This window comes from Periplaneta americana, chromosome 1, assembly GCF_040183065.1.
Source record: "Periplaneta americana isolate PAMFEO1 chromosome 1, P.americana_PAMFEO1_priV1, whole genome shotgun sequence".
Taxonomy (NCBI): Eukaryota; Metazoa; Arthropoda; class Insecta; order Blattodea; family Blattidae; genus Periplaneta; species Periplaneta americana.
In genome coordinates, this window is record NC_091117.1 from 224,221,366 (window position 1) to 224,238,602 (window position 17,237).

Below are 17,237 nucleotides of genomic sequence, written 5' to 3' on the forward strand. Positions count from 1 at the left end.
AAAATCTGAAAGTTAGAATTTATAAAACAGTTATATTACCGGTTCTTCTATATGGCTGTGAAACTTGGACTCTCACTCTGAGAGAGGAACATAGGTTAAGGGTGTTTGAGAATAAGGTGCTTAGGAAAATATTTGGGGCTAAGCGGGATGAAGTTACAGGAGAATGGAGAAAGTTACACAACACAGAACTGCACGCATAGTATTCTTCACCTGACATAATTAGGAACTTGAAATCCAGACGTTTGAGATGGGCAGGGCATGTAGCACGTATGGGCGAATCCAGAAATGCATATAGAGTGTTAGTTGGGAGACCGGAGGGAAAAAGACCTTTAGGGAGGCCGAGAGGTAGATGGGAGGATAATATTAAAATGGATTTGAGGGAGGTGGGGTATGATGATAGAGACTGGCTTAATCTTGCACAGGATAGGGACCGATGGCGGGCTTATGTGAGGGCGGCGATGAATCATCGGGTTCCTTAAAAGCCATTTGTAAGTAAGTAAGTAAGTAACGTAGGATTCGCTGAGCTGCTTACCCGTTGTATAGATCGAGTCCTCGGAATCACTTCATTTCACCCCTTTGATCTGATTATGTGGTTGGGTTTTTTTCCGAGGTTTTCCCCAACCAAAAGGCAAATGCCGGGTAATCTTTTGGCGAATCCTCGGACCTCACCTCATCTCACTACATCTCGCCAAAATATTCTGAAAATTGCAGAAAATTGTAATAATAATATACGTTACAAGAGCGGTATGTTGACGTTTTCATGTTCGAGGAAAAGATTGAAAAAGCGAAACGTAGTTGAGCTTTTTTAATTTCCGAGAACATGAAAACAAACATACCGCTCGTGTATCGTACATTATTTTGTGCCAAGATCGTTAGATCGTTTATTACATACCTGAAAGACGAATTTCCAATTAGTTGCAATGAAATCTCCATGTTGGTTTCTGTTTAATGACGGCAACTTCGGAAAACCAAAATATCTTTCTTCAACATTGTTGCTATAAAATGTTTTCTGTGTTTACTATACTCCAGCAGGCCGTGATATACGTCTGTCTTTTTTCCCCCCAGTCTGTAAATGCGAACTTAAAACAAACGGTAAGGTTATGTAATGATTTATTTTTCATTTTAATATTTTAACAATATTATTTACATAACATATTGTAGTAATAACATCGGCATCTGGAATCTTGTTGATTTTTTCACGGCTTCCTTAATGTTACTTGCATCACGAATGCAATAACTTTAGTGGAGTTGTAGAGTTTACTTAATTTTTGCAAATATTTAAAAACAATAATTAACAGTGCAACTTAGGTGAAATTGCAGTGGTAAGTTTCCAATTTATAATTATTACTATGTTAAACGTCTCTAAAAATTATATGTTAAAAGCCTAAAGCAGTAAAATGAATGTCGCGCTTAAGCGGTAAGAAGCGGGAAGTTGTTATGTGTGTTACGTTGGGAATACTGAATGTGGTATTTCACACTTACCGCGTATTGGTTCTGTGCGGAAAACAAGCAAATACGCACGATCTCGCACAAAAAAAAATTGTATAAAATTACTAAATTGTGAAACTGTAAAAATTGTAAAATACTCTAAAAATTGTAAATTATTGTAAAAATTGTAATTGTAATATTGTAAAATTTTGACTTGTTCCACATCTTAAAGCTTCATTGCTCATGTAAGATGTATGGAATATAATGAATGAATGAATGAATGAAAAGATCGCTGTTAACAATAGAAACAATTTTATGTATAATTGCGTGAAACGCTTACGCTTTTCGTGATGGTTATTGTTGGCATGTTTGGGAGTATAAATATCTTTGGGATTTGAAATAATAGCTTGATATTTTTAATTTCTCTATTCATACTCTCAGCATTTAAATTTAACAAGGCAAAGCCTCCTAGGAACTACTTCATAATTGCTTTCTCATTCCATTAGGTCTTGTCTCGAGACAACAATGCAATTGGCAGTCGAAACGATTCACACATCAATATGACGCCAATGAGTTGTTTGAAATTATATCATTACATAGAATTGGATTAATTTGAAAATGAGTACCACAGTTAAGAACTTTAGAACTGAGGCCTATTCACAAAATAAACATGAACGTAGTTTGTAGTTCGCAAACTTTTATGTTAACGTCTAACGGTAATGTAGTGTTTATGTGAATCATTGTGAATGATCCCATTTGGTAACCTGACCGCAATCTTCTGTGTTTATGTTACGTTTATGTTTAATTTTCATTGTGAATGGGCCTATATACTGTGTAATATTAACTATTTTTGTCTTTGTGCTCCCCGCATTTATTAATCATCCCATTTGAAAATGTTTTCTTATCAATGATGAAAAAACACAAATTCTGACATTTACTAAAAAAGATATTAGTAAGGGTAACCAAGAGGATGTTGAACTCTTAGGTTTCCTCATAGACAACTATCTTGGAGATCACACATTAGGCATGTATGCAGTAAGTAACTATTTATTTAAAAAATTGATGAACATTGTTAGTTTTGAATATGTTCGAAATGCATATTTTGCTTTTTTTTTTTTCAAAGTGTATTCAGATATGAACTTATTTTGTGGGGAAATTCTAGTGATATCACCAGGCTTCGAGACTTTAGACCCGATACAATGTTTACTGTGCATGTGCTATAGGTTGTTGACTCGCTGCAGGTAGTGAAAGGTAGAGATGTGTTGAGGTAACAACGTTACTATTTAGAGTAGAGTACGGTAGTATGGGGAAACACACACACACGTACATTCTGAAAGTAAATATACATTACACAATGACAACGTCAAAAGAATGTGAAAAGCATTTATTCTCCTGCCTTTTATAAGCATTTGTGTTTAATTATACACAGTGTTAATGGTGGAAATAAACATGTAGCAATTTTAATTTTTTCATTTATCCTATTGGTCGTCTTTAGGAAGTGCAGTTACAGTACCGAATTGCAATGCACTACAAGATACATTTTCAGTGTCTCAAACGTAAATCTTTTTCGGTTATCTGCCAAAGTTGGTAGTGTAGAAAGCTGTGCTCTACGTCGCATGACGTGATAGGAGCAAAACGAAAAAACCTAACATCATTGCAGTCTCTAAGAGACAGTCCTTTATTCTCGAGTGACTATGTCCACTAATTTGCTGTTTATGTTATACAATGTTCCATATCCGTTATTTTTACATAAAATTGATTTTCACTTCAGTTTTACACGTTCAGTAACCGGTGTACTTGATGTCTCATTAATTCTCTGTGTCATTTCCTCAATTAATTTGAGGGCTTCCGGCATCTCTTGCTCTGACTTTTCTAACCGTGTAATAGTTTGACACAGTTTGAAAATAGGTTTGTATGAAAACCAAATTATTCGTCAGAACCTTCAAATCCAGAGCGTTTTCCTTTGCGTATTTGTTGGCATTCATTCTACAGTACCCCCACCCACTGTACGCTTTACCACTATACTCAGTACGCCGTTATGCGGATTTCCTACTGAACTGCTCTATTGGGTCCGAAGTCTCGAAGCCTGGGTATCACAGACATTTTATTAATTCAAAAGAAGGTTATTAGAATACTGACAGCTTCCAGTAGTAGAACACACTGTAGACCCCTGTTCATACAGACAGGTATTTAGACTGTCATAAATCTGTACATATATGATGTTCTAGTGTTCATGAAAGAACATTTGCAGGATTTTACCATGAGAAGTGAGATACACAATCATACAAGAGAAATAGGAAATTATTAGATTATCTATTTTGTAGACTTAGTGTGATAAAAAATATAAGTTGATTGAAATCAAATTGTTTAATAACCTCCCTATAAACATTCAAATTCTTCCTGTCGAAAGTTATAAAACAAAATTGTATAGTTGGTTAATTAAAAACCCATTTTACTCAATCAATGAGGTCTTTGAAATTGACATACATTTTTAAATAATGCAGTTTTAAACGTTATGGTTGTTGTTTCTTAAAGTTTTTTAGTAGTAAGATTTTGAATGAAATTTACTGGTGAATCAATTAATATTTAAATTTAAATTGTAATAATGAACAGAGCAAATTGCACTATTCTATGTGCATTTTTAAAGTTTATTTTTAACCTCTGTTGCACTATTCTTAATTAATTTTTAAACATAGGCCTATGACAATTAATACTTGATACTGTCTTTTATCTAGTAGGAATAAATATAGTACTTTTAATTTTATATTATATAATTTGTAAATATCTATATTATTTTAATAATTAATTTTTTTGTTTTGTATATACAAGATTGTAACACTGACAATGCCTATAGTGAATTTTTTCTTTCAATGACAATAAATATTATTATTATTATTATTATTATTATTATTATTATTATTATTATTATTATTAAACGTTGAATGTTAAAAAGCGTTTCACGTGAATCTTTTCAAAGAAATCCATCTGATACAAAAATAAAAAATTACAGCAAATTTTATACTCGACTTGTAGCCTATAAAAATATGAATCACTGAAATAAAGAAGCAACAAAATACATTATTAATTAATTAATACACTATCGTTGTTGGAATTGCCTACATAAAGAGACGACATTCTGAATGATTGAGTGATGCACACAATCTCTTTATCAGAAACAAATGAGGATGAATCTGCCAACATAATAAATATAGTTTGCGCATTCCATTTGATCAGTGTTGTAGCAGAAGCATAACCGGGCCATGAATGTACAAATAAAGTTCATTAACTAAAAGATATATTGCGGACGGCATCCACACAACTGAACTCCTACTGGGGGCAATGCTTTAATTTTTGTTACAGTTTTCCTTCACTGGTACGCAGAGGAACGTTGCACGTTAAAAATAACGAATTTGGTGTAGTGATGAGGTAGACGAGACTTCACTTCGTTCTGAACTTATTAATTACTTTCCTTCCTTTGAACAATTCTTATCGGCACTGTACAACAGTGATCGCCAAAAGCTGTGTCGCGACACATGCCCCTGTCTCCACTCAAGCGTAACCATGGCATCATACCCCCACCCTCTGTTTACAGCCTTCACTTCGATATAAGACAAGACATTTATCAGCAGCGGACGTACGTACACATGTAATGTTACAAGTGTGTAGGATAATACGTTTCGATGTCTTTTCCAAGACAGATAGTAAGTAAAAACTTAATTTTAAGGAGCATAGGAGCAAAAGTATTTCTTTTGTGCAGATGGCAAAAATATGAGATACTTAATTTGTTGTAAAATGTTAAATGAAGTATAAAAGAACAATATACGTTGTCATTATTCTTCTTGTTATGAAGACTACCACGCCCTTACCTGTAACTTGAATAATAAACGAACAATAAAACGTAACGGCTTCTATGTCTTAATCGGGGTAAAATACTTCGACTTTTTTTTTTCCGACGTATGTAGTGTAATTTGAGTATTTCATTAACAAACAAAGAATTAAAAATTATCGGCTTCTATGTCTTAATCGGGGTAAAATACTTCAACTTTTTTTTCCGACGTATGTAGTGTAATTTGAGTATTTCATTAACAAACAAAGAATTAAAAATTATCGGCTTCTATGTCTTAATCGGGGTAAAATACTTCAACTTTTTTTTTCCGACGTATGTAGTGTAATTTGAATATTTCATTGATAAACAAAGAATTAAAAATTATCGGCTTCTATGTCTTCATCGGGGTAAAATACTTCGACTTTTTTTTTAAGTGTGTAGTGTAATTTACAACTTAATGACCAGCCTGGTACGTTTTCTAATTTAAATATCTGGTGATGTGAAGTACACGTTCCTTTTATGGTAAATAAGAAAATATATTTTATTTTATTAAAAACTAGCTGTACCCGTGCGCTCCGCTGCTCTTGTTAGAAATAAATATAAAGTAATTACATAATTAAAATAGGACATCTGGTCCAGGGAACATTCGTGTTTGATAGAAGGATAAATCGTTTAATATGTCACTTAATTTAAATTGTATTTAAATAATTAAAATGCGATCATTTTGGTCCAGAGACCACTCATTTGGTGCAATGATAATTCCTTTAACATGTTTCTTAAATGTTATTACATACAAATAATTAAAATATGATCCTTTGGTTCAGAGAACATCCAGACAGACAGACAGATAGACAGACATACAAAAAAATTTGAAAAAAGGGATTTTCGGTTTCAGGATGGTTAATTATACATGTTGTTGTCCAAGGCCCCTTATATACGAAGTCATTTGTTTTTATTTAATTGCAGCGCCTTAGATGGCGTTATTTTAATTTTAAAACTCGTTTATCTCATTAAATATCAGCCCTATCAAAATTTTGCATAGAATAAAACTTATCGGAAATCACCTTTAAAAAAACTTTTGTTATGTAACATTATTCATGAAAATTAATAATAAGGGAGATATTTCGATTTATTTAATTCAAGCCCTCTTATAACCCCCCCCCCCTTTTAAATAAAGTATTTTGAATGCCATATAGCCTAAAATCTAAGTTACAACGAACTTAATTTATATTTCAATTTTCATATAAATCGGTTCAGCCATTATCGCGTGAAAAGGTAACAAACATCCAGACAGACAGACAGACATAGAAACAAAAATTTCAAAAAAAGCGATTTTCGGTTTCAGGATGGTTAATTATACATGTTAACACCAATTATTTTTGGAAAATCGAAAATTACCAGAAAAATTTTGGCTGCAGATTTATTATTAGTATAGATACAAAAATTATGAATAGGAGGCTAAAAGATAACATGGGAAAAAGTGTGTGTAGTTAATAAGTAGAATAATATTATATTGCTTTCGTTTTTTGGTCACAGTCCGTCTCTGCACTGTTATTCACTGCATTACCTGAGGAGATACCCACTGCACCCCTCTCCCTGCGATAGTGGTGTGCGGGTTGCATTTCTATTACGTCACAATTTCGTAATGTCTCGCAACCTCTGCTGTACAATACGGAAAAACGTTTGTAATAAGAATATGTTTCTGCTTTCCTAATTCCTGCATTAGCAGTTCCTCAATTGCTTGAGAGACTGCCGTTCGCCAAGCAGAAAGCCTGGCCGAGAAAATAGTCACTAATTTTGTATGAAGCACTCTCATTAGAAGAGAAGGATTTTTCTTACATAACTGACTTGGGACATCCCGGTTCACTCCTCTCTGATACAAGCCGTGTTAATTACTTCGGACCCGTGAAGTCTGTAGCGTCTTTCAACCACAGAGCACTAAAAACCTTACATCAGTGATGTCAACTGATGCCCATAGGAGCAAGCGCGCGCTTTAGAGCCCAGGAGAGCCTGAGCGCTTTACAGCGGAAAGGAAAGAAACAGACGAAAGAGGTAGTATATGCAGCTTGGTCGAGCTACAGAGGTGTGAAAAGTATTAGAATAATCTTAATTTTAAAGGTTTTTTAATAGTTCCTTCACAAATATTCATTGAATTGATGAATATTGGTATATAATATTACTATACTGATGTAGGATATATTTACTACTAACAATGCCGGAAAGCATTGTTGTACATTGGTATTTTTCTTATTTTACAATTGTTATGGGAATTCAGAAATTATTATATTGTGTTGGCGGAATTCGAAACATCATAAATTAAATAAGAAATGCTTTAAACAAATTGTTCTTTGCGTTTACATTGTTGAAGGTTCAAATGAACGCATACATCTGTTTTGTGCATATAATTTTTTATGTTTCCAATTCCGCCAACATAATATAATAATTTCTGAATTCCCATAACAATTGTAAAATAAGAAAAATACCAATGTACAACAATGCTTTCCGGCATTGTTAGTAGTAAATATATCCTATAGCAGTATAGTAATATATACCAATATTCATCAATTCAATTAATATTTGTGAAGGATACCTTATGTAGGACCTATAAATAATTATGTAGGTTGTGTTGTAAAATTAGGTGTTTTATTTTATGTTTTATTATTATTGTGTTAAATTGTATTGTGTATTATTATTGTATTGTGTATAAAATTGTATATGTGTTGTAAATTTTATTCTGTATTGCTTATCATTTTATTGTGTATTGTTAATATTGTATATACCACTGCCACCGGGTGCTTTCCCACTTGCAGTGTAAATAAATACATACATACAAAATTAAGATTATTCTAATAATTTTGACACCTCTGTTTATATAGGCATGGCCAGCACTCATTCAATAGATAAAGGGAAGAGAACTTATTAAAACTGTATACATGTTAATTTTTAGATTTGTCTGAGATGTATAAGTGCATTATAAGAATGTAAGTTTTAATTTTAATGCTTATTTTTCACAAGTTTGCTTTTTTATTCAAAAGGAATATTTTCTGAACTATTTTTTACAGAAAAGTGAAATTTTCAGATATGTTTGTTTAGTAACCTTACAGGTACTAAAACAATGTTTTCGTAAATCTTCTCGTTGCCAAACTTTCAGAACGGCCCCGAGGTTCACTCAGCCTCCTATAAAATTGAGTACCGGGTCTTTCCCAGGGGTAAAAGGCGGCCAGAGCGTGGTGCCGACCACACCACCTCATTCTAGTGCCGAGGTCATGGAAAGGATGGGGCTCTACCTCCATGCCCCCCAAGTGCCTTCATGGCATGTTACGGGGATACCTTTACCTTTAATATATCGTAAATACATATTACTGAAGATAGTGCATTAAAATGTTTGAAAATATTCGCATGGAAAATGTTTGTAAGGAAATGAATTAACAAAGCAAATACTGTCACATCACAAACAAAAGATATGTGCCTATGCGTTGGTAAAACTTCAGCTCTATAGCTTCAGCAGATTTCGAGATAATTTAATATTCTGATAACAGAAAGTTGCGCACCAATATCACCTAAAAGCATAATGCTATAAGAGTTTTATTATGTAATATTAGTTACAGTTAAAACATATACCTAGACAACTTTGCTTTGTACTATAATATTGTTTTGATTACTTTTATAAGGCTAAAGATACCATCAATATCAATTTAAACTTATCATGCCATATTCAGTGTCTTTCTTTGGGATAACACTTTCTTTATGAATGATGTGTTTAATTCACTTAGTACAGTATAGTTGTAGTTATTATGGAATTTGTGTGAATATTCCTTCTTTACTCGTTATTATGTTATTAACGTTTAAAACACAACTGCAATATTAGGCTAAAAATAGGTGTTAGTACTTTTGTTTTACAGACAATATAGAAAATAACAAACAGAAAGAAGCCATTATAAAAATAACGACATAAAATTTCACGTTCCGTTTGAAGTTTGTGCACCACTGTTTTCTTAATCCAACAGGCTGCTTATTCCTCCTAGCATACCTAGCGCTTAATGACCGCGCACGACGTCAAGGTCAGAAAAATGCGCTTGCTTTGACATCACTGTGTTACATGATGAAGTCAGCGCCGACTTTCCACAACTCAGGTTTGCGTGAAACCTGTGGTAGGCGAGAACAGCTTTACTTGGGTATTCCAGTTTTCTCTTATGATTTGCCTTTAATCCATTACCATCTTTATCACTGGAGCAGAAAGAAACACTCCCGAGAGACCAACTGCGCGAAAACTGTACTTAGAACCGTAACAGTCTACAAAACCAATAACCATACGGAGTTCGCACAATTGAAGCCGCGAGACATCGATTTCGCACTTGGCAGACATTTATTTGCTAAAGACATTAGACCTATGTACAGGGAACGGAAACTAAACAAAAAATATAATGGACGTACCTTATCTTCCAATGTAGTTTCAACAAAACACAATTTTTATTGTCTGTTACCATAACAATAGGTTACAAACATTTCTTTCAAGTGCTGAAAAGTGAATCTTCTTCTATTGTCTCTGAGGATAGATTTATACTGACTAAAAGAGCGTTCGACGTCACAAGAAGTAACTGGTACATAATTCAATTTCACAATGTCTGCTGGGGATAAGTCCAAGTTAATCTTCACTGTTGATTCACCACTCATCACAGCAACAACCTTTTGTAGTTCTTCATATCCAGGGTTTTTTGAAAGTACAGTGTCCACCTTAGCTCTTACTGCATCTGCAACTTTACCTCTACCACGATTCAGTTGTTCCACAGTACTATTTATAATTTCAAAACTTTCAGATAGTGAAAGGTGCCTATTTTGGAGACTTTTGAGCGTTTTTATGATGCATGAAAATGTATGCTGAATGTGAGCTAAGTCATTCTTCACACTTATGTCACAGGTAACTGTTTTCGCAGTATCAATTGAGACTGCGTCTTCAGAGTCCAATGCAAGGAGAACATTGTTAATAGAGTCTATATGTTCGGCATAATATTCAACTGCTTCTAGCCATGTACCCCATCTAGTTAAAATTGGCTTTGGTGGCAATGGAATTTCAGGGTACATTTCTTTCAACACGTTAACTCTACTGGGAGCTTTGAGAAATACTTTTTTCACTGATGAAATCAACAAATCTACTTTAGGGAAATTGTCTCTGACCACTTCTGCCACACGATGAAATGCATGCGCCACACAAGTAAAATGAGTCAATTTAGGATATACAACAGATAATGCTTGTCCAGCTTTGACCATATAAGGGGCAGCATCGCTAATAAAGAATAACACATTATCGTACATAATACCCTTTGGCCACAGGATACCCATAGCTTCGTTGAACAGTTTAACTATAGTTTTGTTATTGCACTTTTCTAGAACATCACAATGTAAAAGAATTCGTTCAGAATATTGTTCACTTAACAAACCGATAACTACATTACCAACAAGTCTACCTTCTTTGTCGGGAGTCTCATCAATGGAAACCCAAATTGAACTATCTTTAATTTCATCTCTTATCTTCTGTATTGTCTCATCGTAGATGGATGGAGCATACGTCTTCCTAAGTGTTGACTCATCCGGGATTGTATGTTGAGTATATTTTTCAAGGAATTCCCTGAAGACCTTATTCTTTAGTTTGTAGAGAGGAATATCAGCAGAGATGAGAGAACGGCACAGGTCGATGTTAAACTCAGATCTTACATTCGATGTTGTTGGTTGTGTTAAAAACAATTGTCTCTGCTTGGAATTTAGTTGTTTGTTGGCCTGATGTTTACTAGTTGTAATGTGTTGTTGCATCAGGAACTTTTGTGTAGATGATACTGCACACTGACACAAATTACAAAATAATATTTTATTGTCAGTTGATAAACCATCTTCTTTAAATTCTGAAATGTAACTTGTTAGTTTTGATTTTAAATTGACTGAATGACGTACTTTTGGCATATTTACCGTCTTTATAGTATGATTTACAAAACTGAACCTATGTGTACTCTGACTGGCATTTAACTGTTGAGCTGCACAACTGAAGTCTGTTAAAAATTTTAAATTAAATTAATACAGTTTTGTAACTTACTTTCCCATTGTTGATAGGACTGCTAATTTTCAAATAACTCTGATGTTAAAGGGATTACTGAACATGTGTTTAAATCTCTATTGTTGAAATGTATTTTTAAAAGTTAATGGAATTTTGTTTTGTTTTATTGTTAAACCTAATATAATATGGACTGTTTTATATGAAATATGGAAAATATATGGAAATTAACGAAAATATGTACTAAACTCTAAAATATGGAAAAATATGGAAAATAAAAGTAGGATTTTTCAACCCTACACATTGTGAAACATAAAGATAATGCAAAATATAAATTATATTAGCTTTATAAGTAAATATGTATTTACATATAAATCCTTTCCCTGCCTATGTAGAAGGCTGTGGAATTAATAAGCGAACTGCATGGATGAGAGCATGAAAGAATGAATGAATGAATGAATGAAGGAATGAATGAATGAATGAATGAATGAATGAATGAATGAATGAATGAATGAATGAATGTGAGCAGATAGATAGATATGCTTTATTAAGTTTGGCTTGTGTCTACAGACAATCAAACTAAGTCAAGAAACAATCAACATAAGTGAAAGCAACACATTCTTAAGCATACCATGAAAATCACTTATCTATACTAATAATAAATCTGTAGCCGAAATTTTTCTGGTAATTTTCGATTTTCCAAAAATAATTGGTCCTAACATATATAATTAACCACCCTGAAACCGAAAATCGCTTTTTTGAAATTTTTGTTTGTATGTCTGTCTGTCTCTATGTTTGTTACCTTTTCACGCGATAATGGATGAACGGATTTCGAAGAAATTTGGAATATAAATTATGTTCGTTGTAACTTAGATTTTAGGCTATATGGCATTCAAAATACATTATTTAAAAGGGGGGTTATAAGGAGGCCTGAATTAAATAAATCGAAATATCTCGCTTATTATTGATTTTTGTGAAAAATGTTACATAACAAAAGTTTCTTTAAAAATAATTTGCGATAAGTTTTATTCCATGAAAAATGTTGATAGGACTGATATTTAAAGAGATAAATGAGTTTTAAAATTAAAATAACTGCCATCTAAGGCCGTGTAATGAAATAAAAAACATATGACTTCGTATATAAGGGGCCTTGGACAGCAACAATCGAAAGCTATGAAAGATAGGCTACAGAGAATGTTTCTGTGTTTATATGAAGTAATATCGGAAGCTAAATTAACCGATTTGTATAATTAATTATTATTTCATCATTGGAAAGTGTGGTTTCTCTAGATGGACATAATGCTATAATGTTATTACAGTAACTTCTGATATAATATAATGTAATATAATATAATATAATATAATATAATATAATATAATATAATATAATATAATATAATATAATATAATATAATATAATATAATATAATATAATATAATATAATGTAAAATATGTAATGTAATATTATATAATGTAATTTAAGTTATTTGAAGGGTTCAGAACCATAGTGGGCCAAGCGCCATTTACTGAATACGTAGAAAACAAGGGTTAAAATTAAGTTATTACCATAATTGAATGGAAACCTATAACAAGTAAAATAAAATATACACATTAAATCTAAATGATGTCAATGTTCATTGAACTATGGTTGCATGTAATAAAAATTAGAAACATGTTAAAGGAATTGTCATTGCACCAAATGAGTGTCTCTGGACCAAAATGATCGCATTTTAATTATTTGGATGCAATTTAAATTAAGTAACATATTAAACGATTTATCCTTCTATCAAACACGAATGTTCCCTGGATCAAACGTCCTATTTTAATTATGTAATTACTTTATATTTATTTGTAACGGGTGCAGCGGAGCGCACGGGTACGGCTAGTTCTCTAAAATGGATGGATAGTAAAATGTTTTTAATACAATCTTAAAATGTCTCATATCCAAACGTTTGTCATTATCCAACATGTTATAAAACTTTATACTTTGTTTCATAAATGAAGAATTTGTTTTTTCAAGTCTAATCAATGGTAACTGAGTATCATTACAATATCTGGTAACGTGCTCGTGATAGTATTTACTTAAAGGAAGCTGAGTTTCATTTCTTTTAACGTACAACAAACATGCATACATATACAAAGATGGAAGTGTCGTAATTTGAAATCCAATAAACAATGGTTTGTAATGTGCTACATCATTACTGCCAGATAAAATTCTAACAGCCCTCTTTTGTAACAGAAAAATGTCATTAATGCGTGAACAATTTCCCCAGAGTCTAATATCACAGTCTACTATATACAGTCGCGAAGCTCAATATGTAGTAAAAATGCAAACATAGGTAGTTGCCCACCACTAGGATCGCTACTATCGCCTCATCATCGCAGATCTCTCTCCTAGCAGACGAGAAAATATGTTACACCTTCCTTGTAGTGTTCTTTTGGAAAAATTAACACCTTCCTTCCATTATTGAAATATTAAATGCATAAAGTTAATTTATTATTTTAATGAAGTATATTAAATTCCACCATAAACTCGAAGATACCTGCAAGAAATAGGTTAATATTATTTTTGTTCGTGAAAAACGAACTGAAATTTACTATAATCGCTTCACTCATTCAAGATTATAGCGATAATTAATTATGAAACCAATAAATATTAATTTGCATTTCCCTTTACAGCAATAATAATGGAAATATGAATTAATGGAGTAACTTACGTGTACCAGTACTTGTAGTGTAGGCTTACGTAGTTAACAAAGTGGGATGAGGTTAAGCAATAATAATCACACCAGAATTGGAAATAAAACGTGATCAATAAATTTTATTGTAACAGACTTTTTCTACGTCTCTAGTAAAGTAACAATAAAAATAACAACAAAATTAACAGCTATAATTAAAAACATATCCTTTGAAAAAAAAATAGGCCTAAGCAATAATAATCCCACCAGAATTGAAAATAAAACGTGATCAATAAATTTCATTAAAACAAACTTAATTTTTCTACGTCTCTAGTAAAATATTATTATTCCAATTATTGTATTTTAGCCATTAACATTTTCATTACAACCAATAACGAACATTTCACAAGCATCAATGTGAAATACGCAACGAGCTGGCACTCGATGGAAATTCGACACAGTCCAAAGTCGACCGTGGACAGTCTATTGTTTCTAGTTGCTAACCGCTTGGAGCGCTTTATCACGAGATTTGCAAGTAATCACCTCAAGCTTCGCGACTGTATGTAGTAGACTGTGCTAATATCATAATTCAAGTGACAATGGAATAAGGCATAAAAATATTTTAACTAGCATGTCTTGTGCAATTACAGCTTTGATTCTTTGAAGCAGATACAATGTCTGAGATAATTTATTGGATAATTTATCAATATGTTTATTCCAATTTAACTTACTATCAAAAGTAAGATCAAGAAGCTTAGCATAATTAACTTCAATATTACACATTTTTAATAACACATTTTGCGTCTTAGCTTTGTTAACATATAAACCATTGTTATCAAAACAATTTTCAGAAGCTTGTATTGTTTCGTTAACTTTCAATTGCATTTCATTTATATTCTCACCAGTTATTATAAAAGTAGTAGACTATCATCTGGAAACATAACACATTCGGCAATAGGTGCCATAAAAACAGGTAAATCATTTACACCAATTACAAATAATGGGCCCATAACTGAAAATGTTTGAACGAATACACAACTAGTGATTAAATAATGGTGATAATAATAATAATAATAATAATAATAATAATAATAATAATAATGTATGGTTGTGAAACTTGGACTCACTTTCAGAGAGGAACAGAAGTTAAGGGTATGTGAGAATAAGTTGCTTAGGAAAATATTTGGGTTTAAGAGGGATGAAGTTACAGGAGAATGGAGAAAGTTACACAACACAGAACTGCACGCATTGTATTCTGCACCTGACATAATTAGGAACATTAAATCCAGTCGTTTGAGATGGGCTGGGCATGTAACACGTATGAGCGAATCTAAAAAGCCATATAGAGTGTTAGTTGGGAGGCCTGAGGGGAAAAAGACCTTTGGGGGAGGTCGAGTCGTAGATAGGAGGATAATATTAAAATATATTTGAGGGAGGTGGGATATGATGGTAGGGACTGGATTAATCTTGCCCAGGATAGGGACCGATGGCGGGCTTATGTGAGTGCGGAAATGAACCTGCGGGTTCTCTGAAATCCATAAGTAAGTAACTAATAATAATAATAATAATAATAATAATAATAATAATAATAATAATTTATTGCCAGAAAAAAGATGCATATCGGTTAAAAAAAAAGAAATCGTTCTAACACCCCTAGAAAGAGTATATAGTCGTGATGAGGGAGCATTCCACAAAATTTTAAGATAGATAGGCTATTTTATTAATTAACAGAATAAAAAGTAAAAACATCAAAACAAAAGAAAATCGGCAATATGGAATTCGGCCGACTCTACGTGACGCTGTTGGAAACGATTTTAACTGTAATGCAGTTCTGAGATTTTTATCGAATACAGGACTTGGCCGGGTGATTTAGTTTTTTATTGATCCGTTTTACTTATCCTCCGGACCCTTTAAATCCGGAGGTTACATTCGTTGTTTTATAAATGTTTTAACACAGTTGACATTTGGACCTTTTACATCCGAGCATTATAGAAATGCACCAGACAATTTATTTCTGGTGGCATTTGTTTTATTATTTTATTGTTCCTTTTTAAATAGCAGCTAAGGTCTGAGAACTGCTCACTGTTGTGATTTTTATGCATCACCCTTTTGAAACTGCATTTGTTTGCCTCGTTTTAACCATGACAACGCTTTTTAGTTCTTTTAAGTATTGAGATTATTGTAATGTGTCTGTGTTTTGTGAAGAATTTTAGGTAAGGGCGCAAATAGCCATAGTAGCTGACGCGCCCTTTTTAAACCCCACTAACTATCTTTAAGTCAATATCTTAAGCCAGTAATTGATTGAAATCAACCGTCATTGATAGAAACTTACGTCGTGTCCTGTCAGAGACGCTGGATTTCCTGCACTCGCATTTGGCTTCTTCCTGAAAATTTGACATTTTCACCAAGACATTGCTAAAAGAAGAAACAAATATCAAGGAAAGAGGGATCCAATCTTGTAATTTAATAAGTTCTACCCCTAAGATAGGGTTAAATGAACTAACCCTGCTACACTTATAAATAAACGTGATTCCTTTAGTTGTCTCCATTTTAGACAAAATGTATGTATGTATGTATGTATGTATGTATGTATGTATGTATGTATGTATTTATTCACACTGCAATGGGTATATACCCGGTGGCAGTGGTAACTAATTACACTCAATAATGACAATAATAAACTTGTTAATTAAAAATACACTTAATAATAATACCAATAATTAATAATAATAATAATAATAATAATAATAATAATAATAATAATAATAATAATAGGGAATATCCTAAATTAAATGAAGCACGATCACTTAAAATAACATTTAAAATAAATCTAATTTGTATCTTAAATCTAAGTTCGAACTAAAACCCACGAGTATGATATGTTCATATCTGCACAAGCACCTTTCCACATTACACTCATTTCGCTGTCAACTCACTCACTGCACTGGAACTACGACACATTTCACTGTTTCTATCCTGATTTCACTAACACTTCAAAAACATTTCACTGTTCAAATATTATGCACTGCCACTATAAACTATAAAGCTTCCCTGACAGTAACACGTTTCACTGACACAACACACTTCACTGACACAACATAATTCTTCACTGATATAACACTTCAATAACAAAATATCATTTACATCCTTTACATACTGTGTATAATTATCGTCTATTACTAAAGTCCTTAAGCCTATTTTTAAATACATTTTTGGTTGTTGGTAAAGCTTTTAGTAAGTCTGCAGGTAAAGCATTCCAGT